Raw genomic sequence first — 17,147 nt, 5'->3', positions numbered from 1 at the left:
CAAATAATACATACAGTACTAAAACAGTCAGTATAAGCCTAACCGTCCTATTATATTAGCATTACTCAAACCATTCCTGGGGGACCCCCTGGCTGTTCATTGTATTTAATCTATTCCAGGGCTAGCACACCTGATTCAACTTCTCATATAATCATCAATCCCTTGGCTAATTGAATCAGGTGTGCTAGTTCAGGGATCCAACACACTAATCAATGAATGCCGGCCTTAATATTTAACATGAAAAACAGGAAACTGAACGTTTGACACTAGAATGACCTGTAAACATCTGGTCGATGACCTATTGACCTTTGCTTCCTGTGTTTTCCATCCTAATGAGGTTGCCCAAGCGACCACCTCACATAGCATACCTACTTTCCCTCACCGCAAATTCCTTTTAAAGACAATAACCAAATTGTCTCCACTCTGAGGATTATACCTTTACAATAACTGGGGAGTTATAGTAAGCCTGCAGGTCACTTGGGATTATTAGCAAATAGGTGTAATGTGATTCGGAGAAAATCCCCTTTATGTTAGAGATACAGAAACATAACTTCATCCTCCATCTCCAAAACTCTGCCTACCTACAGCATGCATATGTAAGTGTATGAAGCAGAGGACTTCCAAAGGTACAGTAGATATTAGCTTTAATAAAAATGTCTCTTTCCTTGGATTATAATTGGCAAGATCAGATGCACAATTGTTCCTTGTACAGATTAATGAGGTGTGACTGATGTAATCAGATGAGCTATAATCGTCAAATTAAGGAGTAATCGCAATGACTGCTTCTGTTGGAGTACAGTCTTCATTCCTCATCGTGTGACACCTTGGGTCTTGCTTACATTATATTGGGAGTAGAAAATAAGTTCTAGTCTACACTTGTTGTGTATTGATGTTCTTTAGGGCACTGGTAACGCCCCGACTGCTTTACGTACATTGGAATGATTGGAATGTATTGTTCTGTGAAATGCATTAAACAATGCCCACGTTAGTTTCTACTCCCCTCTCATGTCCTGTCGTTATATTAGTTGTAGAAGTAATACAGTGTACTATAGAACACCGCTACTCTGTTCTGTAACTTCAATTAAAAATCTAATCAAATTGAATTAGTCACGTGCGCCGAATACAACAGGTGTAGACCTTACAGTGAAATGCTTACTCACGAGCCCTTGACCAACAATGCATTTAAAAAAAAATACAGATAAGAATAAGAAATAAAAGTAACAAGTAATTAAAGAGCAGCAGTAAAATAACAATAGCAAGACTATATACAGGGGGCTACCGGTGAAGTGTCAATGTGCAGGGCACCAGTTGAGGTAATATGTACAGGTAGAGTTTATTAAAGTGACCATGCATAGGATGATAACAACAGAGAGCGGCAGTGGTGTAAAAGAGGAAGGGGGGGGGCAATGGAAATAGTCTGGGTAGCCATTTTATTAGGTGTTCAGGAGTCTTATGGCTTGGGGGTAGAAGCTGTATAGAGGCCACTTGGACCCAGACTTGGCGCTTCGGTACCGCTTGCCGTGCAGTGGCAGAGAGAACAGTCTATGACTAGGTTGGCTGGAGTCTTTGACAATTTTTAGGGCCTTCCTCTGACTGCCTGGTATAGAGGTCCTGGGTGGCAGGAAGCTTGGCCACAATGATGTACTGGACCATTCGCACTACCCTCTGTAGTGCCTTGCGGTCAGAGGCTGGGCAGATGCCATACCAGGCAGTGATGCAACCAGTCAGCTCTTGATGGTGCAGCTGTAGAACCCTTTAAGGATCGGAGGAGGACCCATGCTAAATCTATTCAGTCTCCTGAGGGGGAATAGGTTTTGTCGTGCCCTCTTCATGACTGTCTTGGCTTGCTTGGACCATGTTAGTTTGTTGGTGATGTGGACACCAAGGACACTTGAAGCTCTCAACCTGCTCCACTACAGCTCCGTCGATGAGAATGGGGGCATGCTCGGTCCTCATTTTCCCGTAGTCCACAATCATCTCCTTTGTCTTGATCACGTTGAGGGAGAGGTTGTTGTCCTGGCACCACATGGCTAGGTCTCTGACCTCCTCCCTATAGGCTGTCTCATTGTTGTCATTGATCAGGCCTTCCACTGTTGTGTCATCAGCAAACGTAATGATGGTGTTGGAGTCGTGCCTGGCTGTGCAGTCATGAGTGAACAGGGAGTACAGGAGGGGACTGAGCACGCAACCCTGTGGGGCCCCTGTGTTGAGGATCAGCACGGTGGATGTGTTGTTACCTACCCTTACCACCTGGGGGTGGCCTGTCAGGAAGTCCCGGATCCAGTTGCAGAGGGAGGTGTTTAGTCCCAGGGTCCTTAGCTTATTGATGAGCTTTGAGGGCACTATGGTGTTGAATGCTGAGCTGTAGTCAATGAATAGCATTTTCACATAGGTGTTCCTTTTGTCCAGGTGGGAAAGGGCAGTGTGGAGAGCAATAGCGATTGCATCATCTGTGGATCTGTTGGGGCGGTATGCAAATTGGAGTGGGTCTAGGGTTTCTGGGATAATGGTGTTGATGTGAGCCATGACCAGCCTTTCAAAGCACTTAATGGCTACAGACGTGAGAGCTACGGGTCGGTGGTCATTTAGGCAGGTTACCTTAGTGTTCTTGGGAACAGGGGCTATGGTTGTCTGCTTGAAACATGTTGGTATTACAGACTCAGACAGGGATAGTTTGAAAATGTCAGTGAAGACACTTGACAGTTGGTCAGCACATGCTCGCAGTACATATCCTGGTAATACATCTGTCCCTGCGGCCTTGTGAATGTTGACCTGTTTGAAGGTCTTACTCACATCAGTTGCGGAGAGCGTGATCACACAGTCTTCCGGAACAGCTGGTGTTGTCATGCATGTTTCAGTGTTATTTGCCCCGAAGCGAGCATAGAAGTAGTTTAGCTCGACTGGTATGCTTGTGTCACTGGGCATCTCTTGGCTGTGCTTCCCTTTGTAGTCTGTAATGGTAAGAAGCTCTGCCACATCCGATGAGCATCAGAGCCGGTGTAGTACGATTCAATCTTAGTCCTGTATTGACACTTTGCCTGTTTGATGGTTCGTCGGAGGGCATAGCGGGACTTCTTATAAGCTTCCGGGTTAGAGTCCCACTCCTTGAAAGTGGCAGCTCTAGCCTTTAGCTCAGTGTGGATGTTGTCTGTAATCCATGGTTTCTGGTTGGGGTATGCACGTACGGTCACTGTGGGGACAACGTCATCAATGCACTTATTGATGAAGCCAATGACTGATGTGGTGTACTCCTCAATGCCATCGGAGGAATCCCGGAACATTTTCGAGTCTGTGCTAGCAAAACAGTCCTGTAGCTTAGTATCTGCTTCATCTGACCACTTTTTTGTTGATCAAGTCACTGGTGCTTCCTGCCTTAACTTTTGCTTGTTAGCAGTAATCCGGAGGAAAAAATTATGGTCAGATTTGAAGGGCGAGGGAGAGCTTTGTATGTATGTGTCTCTGTGTGTGGAGTAAAGGTGGAATTTTTCCCCCCTCTTGTTGCACATTTAGCATGCTGCTAGGACATTTTGTAAAACGGATTTATGTTTCGCTGCATTAACCTCTTGAAATTAGGGGGCACTATTTTTCATTTTTGGAAAAATAACATTCCCAAAGTAAACAGGCTATTTTGTCAGGACAAGATGCTAGAATATGAATAGGAGAGAAAACACTCTAAACTTTCCAAAACTGTAAAAATATTGTTAGTGAGTTTAACAGAACTGATATTGCAGGCGAATCCAATCAGTAAGGGCCTCTTATTTAGAAAGCTCTGCGTTCCTATTCGTCCCTATTGAGCAGTGAATGGGATATCAACCAGATTCCTTTTTCTATGGCTTCTCTAATGTGACTAGTGTCACAATACATTGTTTCAGGCTTTTATTTTGAAAAATGAGCCTGAACGACAACATTGCGTCAGTGGTCAGCTGGAGGCTCTCAGAGTGATTTGTGCGTAATAGACAAATGCGACCATTGTTTCTCTCTTTCCTACTAAGAAGCCACCTGTCCCGGTTGATATATTATCAAAAAGATATTTGAAAAACACCTTGAGGATTGATAATAAAAAACGTTTGCCATGTTTCTGTCGATTTTATGGATCTAATTTGGAATATTTTTCAGCGTTGTCGTGACTGCAGTTTCCGGTGGATTTCTCAACCAAACGTGAAGTACAAACGGAGGTATTTTGGCTATAAAAATAATCTTTATGGGACAAAATTAACATTTGCTGTCTAACTGGGAGTCTCGTGAGTGAAAACATCCAAAGCTCATCAAAGGTAAACGATTTAATTTGATTGCTTTTCTGATTTTCGTGAACAAGCTGCCTGCTGCTAGCTAGGCATAATGCTATGCTAGGCTATCGATAAACTTACACAAATGCTTGTCTTGCTTTGGCTGTAAATCATAATATCAAAATCTGAGATGACAGGGTGATTTACAAAAGGCTAAGCTGTGTTTCAATATATTTCACTTGTGATTTCATGAATATGAATATTTTCTAGTAATATTTTTTGTCCGTTGCGTTATGCTAATTAGTGTCAGTTGGATCCGGGAGAGGGAGTTCCAAGAGGTTAAAGTCCCCGGCTACTAGGAGCAGCGCCACTGGGTGAGCATTTTCTTGTTTGCTTATGGCGGAATACAGCTTGTTCAATGCGGTCTAAGTGCCAGCCTCAGTCTGTGGTTGTATGTAAACAGCTATGAAAAATACAGATCAAAACTCTCTCTGTAGATTGTGTGGTCTACAGCTTATCATGACATACTCTACCTCAGGCGAGCAATAGCTTGAGACTTCCTTGGATATTGTGCACCAGCTGTTTTACGAAAATACATAGTCCGCTGCCGCTTGTCTTAACAGATGCCGCTGTTCTATCCTGCCGGTACAGTGTATAACCAGCCAGCTGTATGTTGATAATGTCATCGTTCAGCCACGACTCCGTGAAGCATAAGATATAACAGTTTTGAATGTCCCGTTGGAAGTTTAGTCTTCCGTGTAGGTCATCCATTTTATTTTCCAAAGATCGCACATTTTCTAGCAGAATGGAAGGAAGTGGGGGTCAACTACGAATTCTTAGAAGGCAGCCCGCCCTTAGGCGCTTGTTCCCGCGAAAACATTATATCATTCACACTGGGCTTGTCAGACTCGTTAAAGGAAAAAAGGATTCTGCTAGTCTGTGATGAGTAATCGTAGTCCTGATGTCCAGAAGTTATTTTTGGTCATAAGAGACGGTAGCGGCAACATTATGTACAAAATAAGTTTCAAAAATAAGTTGCAAAGAAACTAACAAAAAAAACACAATTGGTTGGGGACACGTAAAACGTCAACCTTCTTCTCCAGCATAAGGGTTCACGTTGTATTGACATTTCTATGCATATATTTTGTGGTGTACAGCAGGTCAGCCACCAGGGGGAGACTCGTCGAGGCCTGGTGACAGACGGAGTATACATCACGAGGTGTTGGCTCCATCTGCTGGACGTGCCGGGCCACAAATGGGCTCTCCGGCCAGGACTAATTGGGGCTGATTGGGAGTTGGTGAGTAATCAAGGGCTGATTGCTCACCAGCTGAACAAGTCCCATAAAGCTGCCAGAAGGGCAGCACACAGGGGAGAGAGTGGGGGAAGAAAGGACTCCTCTATAGTTGGGGACTGTTGCAGAGGTAACAGGAGTGAGTTCAGTTTTTGATCCCCACAGGATACTGCAAGACCCGGAGCCCAGAAGACGGTATCCCGGAGAGGGTCTCATGGGGGAGACCTATTCTTTTCTTTTGAAATATTATGTTAATAAAGACCTTTGAAACTGAGCTAATCCTACTAATATATATATATATATATATATAACAGTAGTGTATTCATAATGTATATGTGGACCCTGAGCCACTCTGGGAACATTCATTGTGACTCCTCACAGTAGCCTACCGGATGTTGTAAGCCATTGTAAGTACATGTTCCCCTGGGGAGGCCCTTCCATGGTTGGTCTTTCTGACATTATAATATATGTGTTCAAACATTGCATCTACTTACAACATCCGGTAGGCTACTATGAGGATTGTGAGTCACAATGAATGTCCCCAGAGTGGCTCAGGGCCCACATGTTAGTGTGTTCAGTGTCTCCTCCCCGTCTCTAATGTTTCAATGAGTGCGTATAGGATGCATTGAGGACAACAAAGATAGAGAAATATTCCAGTAAGCACTCAGGTGGTAGAGAATGATTCATACTAAAACAATGGGTCATTGAGAATTGAAACTGAGAAAAAGGTGAACGGGGGAAATGACACACTCTCAACATAATCACTCACACACACACACACATCCCACACACACATATCCCACACAGAGCTCACGCCATATTAAGTCAAATTGAGGATGGACACAGACGTACCATCGGTCAGTGTATAGGTTAAAAGGTTAGATAGAGATGAAAGAATCTACAAAAACAAGCTGCTATGCCACCTATGAAATGCTAGATGCATATCAGTCCCTCAAATGTATTGAAACATGACCAGTGTATGTCCAAGAGGCAGAACCAGTTTAACATTATTCCAGTCCCAGATCTGTTTGTGCTGTCTTGCAAACCCCTTTGGCCTTCATCATGCCAAACATTGATTGGACAAACACATCTGAGACGAGGTTAGTTTTAGGCTGCAGTTGAAGTCGGAAGTTTACATACACTTAAGTTGGAGCCATGAAAACTTGTTTTTCAACCACACCACACATTTCTTGTTAACAAACTATAGTTTCAGCAAGTCGGTTAGGACATCTACTTTGTGCATGACACAAGCAATTATTTTCAACAATTGTTTACAGACAGATTATTTCACTTATAATTCACTGTATCACAATTCCAGTGGGTCAAAAGTTTACATTCACTAAGTTGACTGTGCCTTTAAACAGCTTGGAACATTCCAGAAAATGATGTCATGGCTATAGAAGCTTCTGATAGGCTAATTGACATAATTTGAGTCAATTGGAGGTGTACCTGTGGATGTATTTCGAGGCCTACCTTCAAACTCAGTGCCTCTTTGCTTGACATCATGGGAAAATCTAAATAAATCAGCCAAGACTTCAGAAAAAATCATTGTAGACCTCCACATGTCTGGTACATCCTTGGGAGCAATTTCCAAATGCCTGAAGGTACCACGTTCATCTGTACAAACAATAGTACGCAAGGTATAAACACCATGGGACCACGCAGCCGTCATACCGCTCAGGAAGGAGACGCATTCTGTCTCCTAGAGGTGAATGTACTTTACTGCGAAAAGTGCAGATCAATCCCAGAACAACAGCAAAGGACCTTGTGAAGATTCTGGAGGAAACGGGTACAAAAATATCTATAGCAACGGTAAAACGAGTCCTATATCGACATAACCTGAAAGGCCGCTCAGCAAGAAAGAAGCCATTGCTCCAAAACCGCCCCAAAAAAGCCAGACTACGGTTTGCAACTGCAAAGATCGTACTTTTTGGAGAAATGTCCTCTGGTCTGATGAAACAAAAATAGAACTGTTTGGCCATAACGACCATTGTTACGTTTGGAGGAAAAAGGGGGAGGCTTGCAATCTGAAGAACACCATCCCAACTGTGAAGCACGGGGGTGGCAGCATCATGTTGAGGGGGTGCTTTGCTGCAGGAGGGACTGGTGCACTTCACAAAATAGATTGCATCATGAGGTAGGGAAATTATGGGGATATATTGAAGCAAAATCTGAAGACATCAGTCAGGAAGTTAAAGCTTGGTCGCAAATGGGTCTTCCAAATGGACAATGACCCCAAGCATACTTCCAAAGTTGGGACAAAATGGCTTCAGGACAACAAAATCATGGTACTGGAGTGGCCATCACAAAGCCCTGACCTCAATCCCATAGAACATTTATGGGCAGAAATGAAAATGCGTGTGCAAGCAAGGAGGCCTACAAACCTGAGTCAGTTACACCAGCTCTGTCAGGAGGAATGGGCCAAAAGTCACCCAACTTATTGTGGGAAGCTTGTGGAAGGCTACCCAAAACAGTTGACTAAGTTAAACAATTTAAAGGCAATTCTATCAAATACTAATTGAGTGTATGAACTTCTGACCCACTGAGAATGTGATGAAAGAAATAAAAGCTGAAATAAATCATTCTCTCTACTATTATTCTGACATTTCACATTCTTAAAATAAAGTGGTGATTTTAACTTATCTAGACAGGGAATATTTACTGGGATTAAATGTTTAAATGTGTTTAGCTAAGGTGTATGTAAACTTACGACGTCAACTGTATATGCCACACATTTCACTAGACAATAACATAGAGCCACCAGGGGGAGCTTCTTAATCATCCCTCAAGTCAATTCCTTTCTTTCCCTCCTTACACACGCATGCACACACACACACACACACATGCACACAAGAGAGAGTACTGTAACAGCCCCACAGCCTGGGGGTTTGGCCAATGCAACAATATTTATGTTCCCACAACACCCTCCTGTCACATATTGGACAGTTTCATTAGCTCCCCGCTGAGACAGGAGGTGGGAGGGGACGCACTGGGGCGTTGCGTGAATCAGTGTGGCTGTGAAATAACACGCACTAGCTTCTACAGCTGCTAGGATATGAGTAGAACCCAGTGACTCAGCGATCATGTGTTTGTCTTTGGAAGAAAGTCAGCAGGCAAAGCAAATAGGCTCATAGATGCAAAAGATGCAGATACACACATGTGGGGTAGCATGCAAAACAGTGCCAAAAGGTGGGTGCTCATTTATCTTTTCATCAACACAGGAAAGGGCAAAAACGCATTGGAAAACAGTAAATGCACTGAAGCATAACCAATTCGCCTTCTTCGCTGCCTAAGCAAGTTCTGTCTGACTCTGGCATCATAACTGAGAAGAACGGGATAAGTGATTATTTTAATCATGATTTTATCTCGGCAGGCTTTTTATTTGAGTGTAATGGTGGTTTAAATTGACTCTGGTCAGTCAATCGACTCTTCACCTCTGTCAGCCTTTTTTTGTTTGTTTTCATTTCAACAATTTACTACCTGTGACGTGCTAGATGCCTTGCTTAAGATAGATGAGAAAGAAAATCGCCAGGGTTATATGCTTGATACATTTTTGCTGCAGCTCTCTGCCCCTTTCATTCCTCTGGACAGGTTTCATTTAAGCTTTCACTTGGATCTAGATGAATTCTAATCGCCCTTCTGGAAGGCAGACCTTTGAAATCCAGACTTGGGCAAGTCAGACTATTTTAAACCATGTCTGAGAAATGCCATTTCAGTTAGTCCAGTTTAAAAGTGCAATTTAGTCGAGGCATCTTCTGTGTCAGTAAAACTGCCCCAATTTCTATCTACAGTGTTAAATCAGGCAACCTGCACTTGCACTTGATGTGTATGTGTATGCTATTGCCCCCACCGTTGACTATTCTCTATCTGAACTACATTCTGCCTTCAGTGTATTACAGAAAATCTTTATTGACCTGACATTAGTACTGAATGATGGTAAAACTAAGTATATGTTGTTCTCTGGAGCGCATCAAAATAAGTCTGATAATTTACTTTGGATGGTGTCCATACTGATCATGTCCCTGCTTACAAATATCTGGGCATCTGGATAGATGAAAAGCTGTCTTTAAAAACCATATCGATGGGTTAGTTAAGAAGCTGAGTATAAAAAGTGGCTTCTTCTATAGAAATGGATCCTGCCTCTCGCTAAACAACAGAAAACAGATACTTCAGTAGACGTTCCTATCTATATACACGTAGCTGCCACTTCATTAAAGTCGTTAGATGCAGTTTATCATAGGACACTGTGCTTTGATTACAGGTGTGCTGTTACAGAGGGTTGGCCCTCTTTTGATGTCGTGTAGGTTTACATTGCTATGGTTTCATGTAGAAAACCCTTTTACAAAAACTCCCGCTGTAAACTTTAGACATATGAGTTACCACACCCAGTCTCAGGAATGGCTAACTTTAGAAATTCCTTTGGTCTCAGTTAGGTAAATCAGCTTTTAGTTTTCTTGCACCTTATTTGTGGAACAATCTTCAAAATGATCTTAAAATGTTATGTTTTGGTGCCCCTAGGGCAATTCCGAAAGCTGATGGAGGAGTTTTTCTAGTGTGGCTAGCCGCTGGATAGCCACTGAATTTACTGTTAGCATGCAGCCAAGTTACTAGCTAACCATTAACTAGTGCTCTAAAATCGTATCCTGAGGGCGAGATAACATGGCTAACTTAGCTAGCTAACATCCCTAGCTGTGTCCTCAGAGCATGTGCAGACCAGGTGGCTGGAGTGTTGACAGACATATTCAACCTCCCCTTATCCCAGTCTGTTGTCCCCACTTGCTTCAAGATGTCCACCATTGTTCCTGTACCCAAGAAAGCGAAGGTAACTGAACTGAATGACTATCGCCCCGTAACACTCACTTCTGTCAACATGAAGTGCATGAAGTGCATTGAGAGGCTAATATCATATCATCTCCACCTTACCCTAGACCCACTACAAGTTGCATACAGCCCCAACAGATCCACAGATGACACAATCTCCACTGCACACTGCCCTATCCCATCAGGACAAGAGGAATACCCGTGCAAGAATGCTGTACCCCCTCCTCGGCTCCCGAGTGACGCAGCTGTCTAAGGCACTGCATGTCAGTGCTAGAAGCGTCAGTACACACCCTGGTTCGATCCCAGGCTGAATCACAACCAGCCGTGATTGGGAGTCCCATAGGGCGGCACACAATTGGCCGGTTAGGGTTTGGCCGGTGAAGGCCGTCATTGTAAATAAGAATTTGTTCTTAGCTGACTTGCCTAGTTAAAGAAAGAAAAAAAAAGAAAAAAAGGAATGCTCTTCATCGACTAGAGCTCAGTCCTCAACACCATAGTACCCTCCAAGCTCAATTCTAAGCTAGGGACGCTGGGTCTGAAATCTGCGCTCTGCAACTGGGTCCTGGACCTCCTGGCGGGACTTCCTGCTGATCCTCAACACAGGGGCCCGACAAGGGTGCCACGCACGTCTCTAACTCAATCATCAAGTTTGCAGAGGGCACAACAGTAGTAGGTCTGATTACCAACTACGACGACACAGCCTACAGGGAGGGGGAGAGGGCCCTGGCGAAGTGGGGCCAGGAAAATAACCTCTCCCTCAATGTCAACCAAACAGAGCTGATCGTGGACTTCAGGAGACAGCAGAGGGATCACGCTCCTCATCCACAATGACAACGGGGCCGCAGTGGACATCACCAACAACCTGAAATAGTCCATTCACACAGAGAGTATGGTGAAGAAGGAGTGCCTCTAAAACTTCCATTCGGGCTTCATCACCACCTGGTGTGGCAACTACAGGGCTGTTCAACCCCTACCATCTAGAAGGCTAAGACAATACAGGTGCATCAAAGCTGTGGCCGAGAGACTGATAAACAGCTTCTATCTCCAGACCATCAGACTGATAAACAGCTTCTATCTCCAGACCATCAGACTGATAAACAGCTTCTATCTCCGGACCATCAGACTGATAAACAGCTTCTATTTCCAGACCATCAGACTGTTAAAGAGTCACCACTAGACGACCTCCGCCCAGTAACCTGTCCTGAAGTTTAGTTACTGTTACTAGCTGGCTACAACCCGGTACTCAACCCTGCACCTTAGAGATTGTTGTACATAGTCATTGAAAACTGGTCACTTTAATAATGTTTACATACTGTTTTACCCACTTCATATGTATAGTATATACACTGTACTCTAGTCAAGGCTCATCCTCTATATCGACTGCTGTACACACCTTTTCTATTCATATACTGTCCATAATGTCTATAAACACCATCATATATATAATATATACAGTACCAGTCAAAAGTTGACACACCTACTCATTCCAGGGTTTTTCTTTATTTTTTACTATTTTCTACATTGTAGAATAATAGTGAAGACATCAAAACTATTAAATAACACATATGGAATCATGTAGCAAGAAATACAGTTTTAAACAAATCAAAATATTTTGTATCCACCCTTTGCCTTGATGACAGCTTTACACACGCTTGCCATTCTCTCAACCAGCTTCATGTGGTAGTCACCTGGAATGCATTTCAATGAACAGGTGTGCCTTTTTTAAAGTTAATTTGTGGACTTTCTGTCCTTCTTAATGCGTTTGAGCAAATCAGTTGTGTTGTGTCAAGGTAGGGGTGGTATACAGTAGATAGCCCTATTTGGTAAAAGACCAGTCCATATTATGGCAACAACAGCTCAAACAAGCAAAGAGAAATGACAGTCCATCATTACTTTAAGACATGAAGGTCAGTCAATCCGAAATTTTTAAGAACTTTGAAAGTATCAAGTGCAGTCGCAAAAACCATCAAGCGCTATGATGAAACTGGCTCACGAGGACCGCCACAGTAAAGGAAGACCCAGAGTTACTACTGCTGCAGAGGATAAGTTCATAAGAATTACCAGCCCAAATAAATGCTTCACAGAGTTCAAGTAACAGAATCATCTCAACATCAACTGTTCAGAGAAGACTGTGAATCAGTCCTTCATGGCTGAATTGCTGCAAAGAAACCACTACTAAAGGACACCAATAATAACAATAGACTTGCTTGGACCCAGAAACACGAGCAATGGACATTAGACCGGTGGATATCTGTCCTTTTGGTCTGATAAGTCCAAATTTGAGATTTTTGGTTCCAACCAACGTGTCTTTGTGAGATGCAGAGTAGGTGAACGGATGATCTCACTATTATTCATCAATGTAGAAAATAGTTTTGTTATGTTGCAGCCTTATTCTGAAACGGATAAAGTAATAAATCCTGATCAATCTACACACAATAGACAATAATGACGATGTGAAAACAGCAGGTTTTTAGAAATGTTTGCATATTTATTAGAAATAAAAAACATATCTCATTTACATGAGAATTCAGACCCTTTGCTATTAGACTCAAAATTGAGCTCAGGTGTTTTCTGCTTCCATTGATCATCCTTGAGATGTTTCTACAACTTGGAGACCACCTATGGTAAATCCAATCCACAACTGTCCATATAAGTTCCCACAGTTGACAGTGCATGTCAGAGCAAAAACCAAGCAAAGAGGTTGAAGGAATTGTCCGTAGAGCTCTGAGACAGGGTTGTGTCGGGGCAAAGACTTGGGGAAAGGTACCAAAAAAATGTCTGCAACAATGAAGGTCCCCAAGAACGCAGTGACCTCCATCATTCTTAAATGGAAGAAGTTTGGATTCACCAAGACTCTTCCAAGGGCTGGCTGCCGGGTCAACCTGAGCAAGTGGGGGAGAAGGGCCTTGGTCAGGAGGTGACCAGGAACCCAGTGGTCACTCTGACAGAGCTACAGAGTTCCTCTGTGGAGATGGGAGAACCTTCCAGGAGGACACCATCTCTGCAGCACTCCACAAATCAGGCCTTTATGGTAAAGTGGCCAGACAGAAGCCACTCCTCATTAAAAGGCACATGACAGCCCGCTTGGAGGCACCTAATGTCCTCAGACCATGAGGAACAAGATTCTCTGGCCTGATGAAACCAAGACTGAATGAACACTTTGGCCTGAATGCCAAGCGTCACGTCTGGAGGAAACCTGGCACCATCCCTAAGGTGAAGCATGGTGGTGGCAGCATCATGTTGTGGGGATGTTTTTCAGCGGCAAGGACTGGGAGACTAGTCAGGATCGAGGGAAAGATGAACGGAGAAGTACAGAGAGATCTTTGATGAAAACCTGCTCTTGAGAGCTCAGAATGATGATGGTGATGTAGACATACTCGGTATTCATATCACAAAATATATAAATAAGCTCTCCACAATGAATTTCAATAGAAAACTTGTAAAAATAGACAAGATCCTGCAAACCTGGAGAGGTAAATACCTGTCTATTTATGGAGAAATTGCTCTGATTAACTCCTTAGTCATATCTCAGTTTACTCACTTACTTACTTATGGCGCTGCCTACTCTTAATGATTCGTTTTTCAAATCACATGAGCAAAAAATATTTTGCTTTATCTGGGACGCTAAACCAGACAAAATAAAACGATCCTATCTATATAATGAATATGAATTGGGTGGTTTGAGATGATTAAATATATAAGCACTAAACCTCTCTCTAAAAGCTTCACTCGTTCAAAAGTTTTATTTGAACCATAAAATGGTTCTCAAGTAGATTAATAATAAAATCTCATCCATTGTTGAAAAATGCCTTTTTGTCTTTGTGCAGATTGCCATGTCTCATTTTCGAATAATTGAAAATGATACTTTGAAAAAAGTATCTGTCTTTTTCAAGCAAGCATTGCAGAGCTGGCTATAATTTCAATTTCATTCCCCTGAAAAGATAGAACAAATATTATGACTGAACTCAAATGTGCTGGTTGATAAAATACTTGTATTTATGGGAAAGAAGTTTGAAAAGGGTATTTTGTTCTTAAATTATATTGTAAATTGTAATGGTAGAGTTATGTCCATCATGGAGTTATCAGAATTGTACGGGAAGGTCTGCTCAATCCAAGAGTATAACCAATTGATTACAGCATTGCCCCAAAAATGGAGGAGGAGGAGGGTGGCAGCGGGAGGAGGTAGGGAACTGGTCTATCTGCCCAACATAAAGGATCAAAACTGGCACAGGAATATAAATAGGAAAGTATACCAGTTTCATTTGAGGACCAGGATATTGACAACTGTGCCATACAGCAAAATAGTTGAGAAGAGATTTGTACCGATTCGATGGTACAGGGTGTATGAGTTGATATATAAAACAACACAAGATTCAAGACTTCGTGCTTTTCAGCTGAAATTATTATATAGAATTCTTGCCACCAACAAAATGTTGAATATTTGTGGCATAAAATCATCCAAGCTCTGCATATTTTGTTGTGAGGATACAGAATCAATAGATCATTTATTTGGTGTTGCCCTCAGTTAGCCTGTTTCTGGTCTCAGGTTCAGGAATGGCTGAAAATGCATCGCATTGATCTAAAATTGACCCCAGAAATAGTACTGTCACGGGATCTGGAGAGATTGGTCAGTCAATTACCAATATACTAATACTCTAAGTAAAAGTATTTATCTTCAACAAGGCAATCTGTAGATTATATTCGATTAGATAGATTGAAATTGTACGTTAAACATCATAGCATAGTTGAACGATATGTGTTGCGTAGAAACACGAAGTGGGTGGCCAGCAGCGGTAGATGGGATGGGCTGAGGGTTGGTATGTGGAATTGGAGACAAGTGGGAGTGGAGTTGCTGTGTGAGAGAGAGAATGATGGTCAAAAGATAAAGGGAAAAAAGTCTAAATAAAACATAATAAAAGTGCATTTGAATGACACTAAGTGGCAGTATTTTTACAACTCATGCCGGTTTGCCTGAGGCTGATGCCGTGCAGGTGTTTGTACACATGCATATACACACACTCTCATTCAAATAAACACATACAAGAACACACACACACACACACACACATGGTAATAGTGCCAGACATGAACACAAACACATACAGTTGGCATTGCTGTTATGATTTCAGTTGTCCTCGATGTCCCTTGTTGTAAATTTATTATTTTATTTTAAAAAAAAACTGCATTGTTGTTTGCTGTTCTGTCATTTCCTTTTTTCTCTTTAGTTCAATCTTTTGGTTGTTGGTGCAGTGGGGGGTTCTTGGGGGTGGGGAATGGAATTAATTGTATTTTTTATTTCTTCCGGGGGGGACTGTGGGAGGGGTCACGAATGGTTGAGGGACAGCTATTAGGGAACTGTGGGGGGATCTTTCACAAGGTTGTGATCATGAAAAAGGAAACTATGACATATTTTATATCACTATCATGCACAAGCACCCTCACACAGAAGGATGGCTCTGTTGCGGAAGGACTGACACGTTTGATAGTGTCTTGATGCTATATTGTTTGTCCTTCATGTTTTAATAGTTTAATGTTACACCTTCCTTGTATTTTTAAAAATATTTTTTTTTTTAAAGCACCCTCACAACATGATGCTGCCAGCCCCATGCTTCACGGTTGGGATGGTGTTCTTCGGCTTGCAAGCCTCTCCCTTTTTCCTCCAAACATAACGATGGTCTTTATTGGCAAACAGTTATTTTTTTAGTTTCATCAGACCAGAGGACATTTCTAAAAAAGTACGATCTTTGTCCCCATGTGCAGTTGCAAACTGTAGTCTGGCTTTTTAATGGCGGTTTTGGAGCAGTGGCTTCTTCCATGCTGATGTCGATATAGGACTCGTTTTACTGTGGATATAAATACTTTTGTACCTGTTTCCTCCAGCATCTTCACAAGGTCCTTTGCTGTTGTTCTGTGATTGATTTGCACTTTTCGCACTAAAGTACATTCATCTCTAGGAGACAGAATGAGTCTCCTTCCAGAGCGGTATGACGGCTGCGTGGTCCCATGGTGTTTATACTTGCGTACTATTGTTTGTACAGATGAACGTGGTACCTTCAGGCGTTTGGAAATTGCTCCCAAGGATGATTCAGACTTGTGGAGATCTACAATGTTTTTTCTGAGGTCTTGAAATACATCCACAGGTACAACTCCAATTGACTCAAATGATGTCAATAAACCCAGATGATGTCAATTAACCCAAATGATGTCAATTAACCCATCAGAAACTTCCAAAGCCATGACATCATTTTCTGGAATTTTCCAAGCTGTTTAAAGGCACAGTCAACGTAGTGTATGTAAACTTCTGAGCCACTGGAATTGTGATGCTGTGAATTATAAGTGAAATAATCTGTCTGTAAACAATTGTTGGAAAAATTACTTGTGTCATGCACAAAGTAGATGTCCTAACCGACTTGCCAAAACTATAGTTTGTTAACAAGATATTTGTGGAGTGGTTAAAAAACGAGTTTAAATGACTCCAACCTAAGTGGATGTAAACTTCCGACTTCAACTGCAGCCTAAAACTAACCTCGTCTCAGATGTGTTTGTCCAATCAATGTTTGGCATGATGAAGGCCAAAGGGGTTTGCAAGACAGCACAAACAGATCTGGGACTGGAATAATGTTAAACTGGTTCTGCCTCTTGGACACACACACACACACACACACACACACACACACACACACACACACACACACACACACACACACACACACACACACACACACACACACACACACACACACACACACACACACACACACACACACACACACACACACACACACACACACACACACACACACACACA

General features: G+C 42.4%; 1 pseudogene; it reads right to left on the bottom strand.

Annotated features, from left to right (window-relative positions):
- LOC124010964 overlaps positions 1-17,147 on the bottom strand; it is a 30,819-nt pseudogene that overhangs the window by 4,887 nt on the left and 8,785 nt on the right.

Source organism: Oncorhynchus gorbuscha, linkage group LG23 (assembly GCF_021184085.1).
Source record: "Oncorhynchus gorbuscha isolate QuinsamMale2020 ecotype Even-year linkage group LG23, OgorEven_v1.0, whole genome shotgun sequence".
Taxonomy (NCBI): Eukaryota; Metazoa; Chordata; class Actinopteri; order Salmoniformes; family Salmonidae; genus Oncorhynchus; species Oncorhynchus gorbuscha.
The sequence above is the reverse complement of the archived record's forward strand: the minus strand, read 5'-3'. Positions and strand labels throughout refer to the sequence as shown.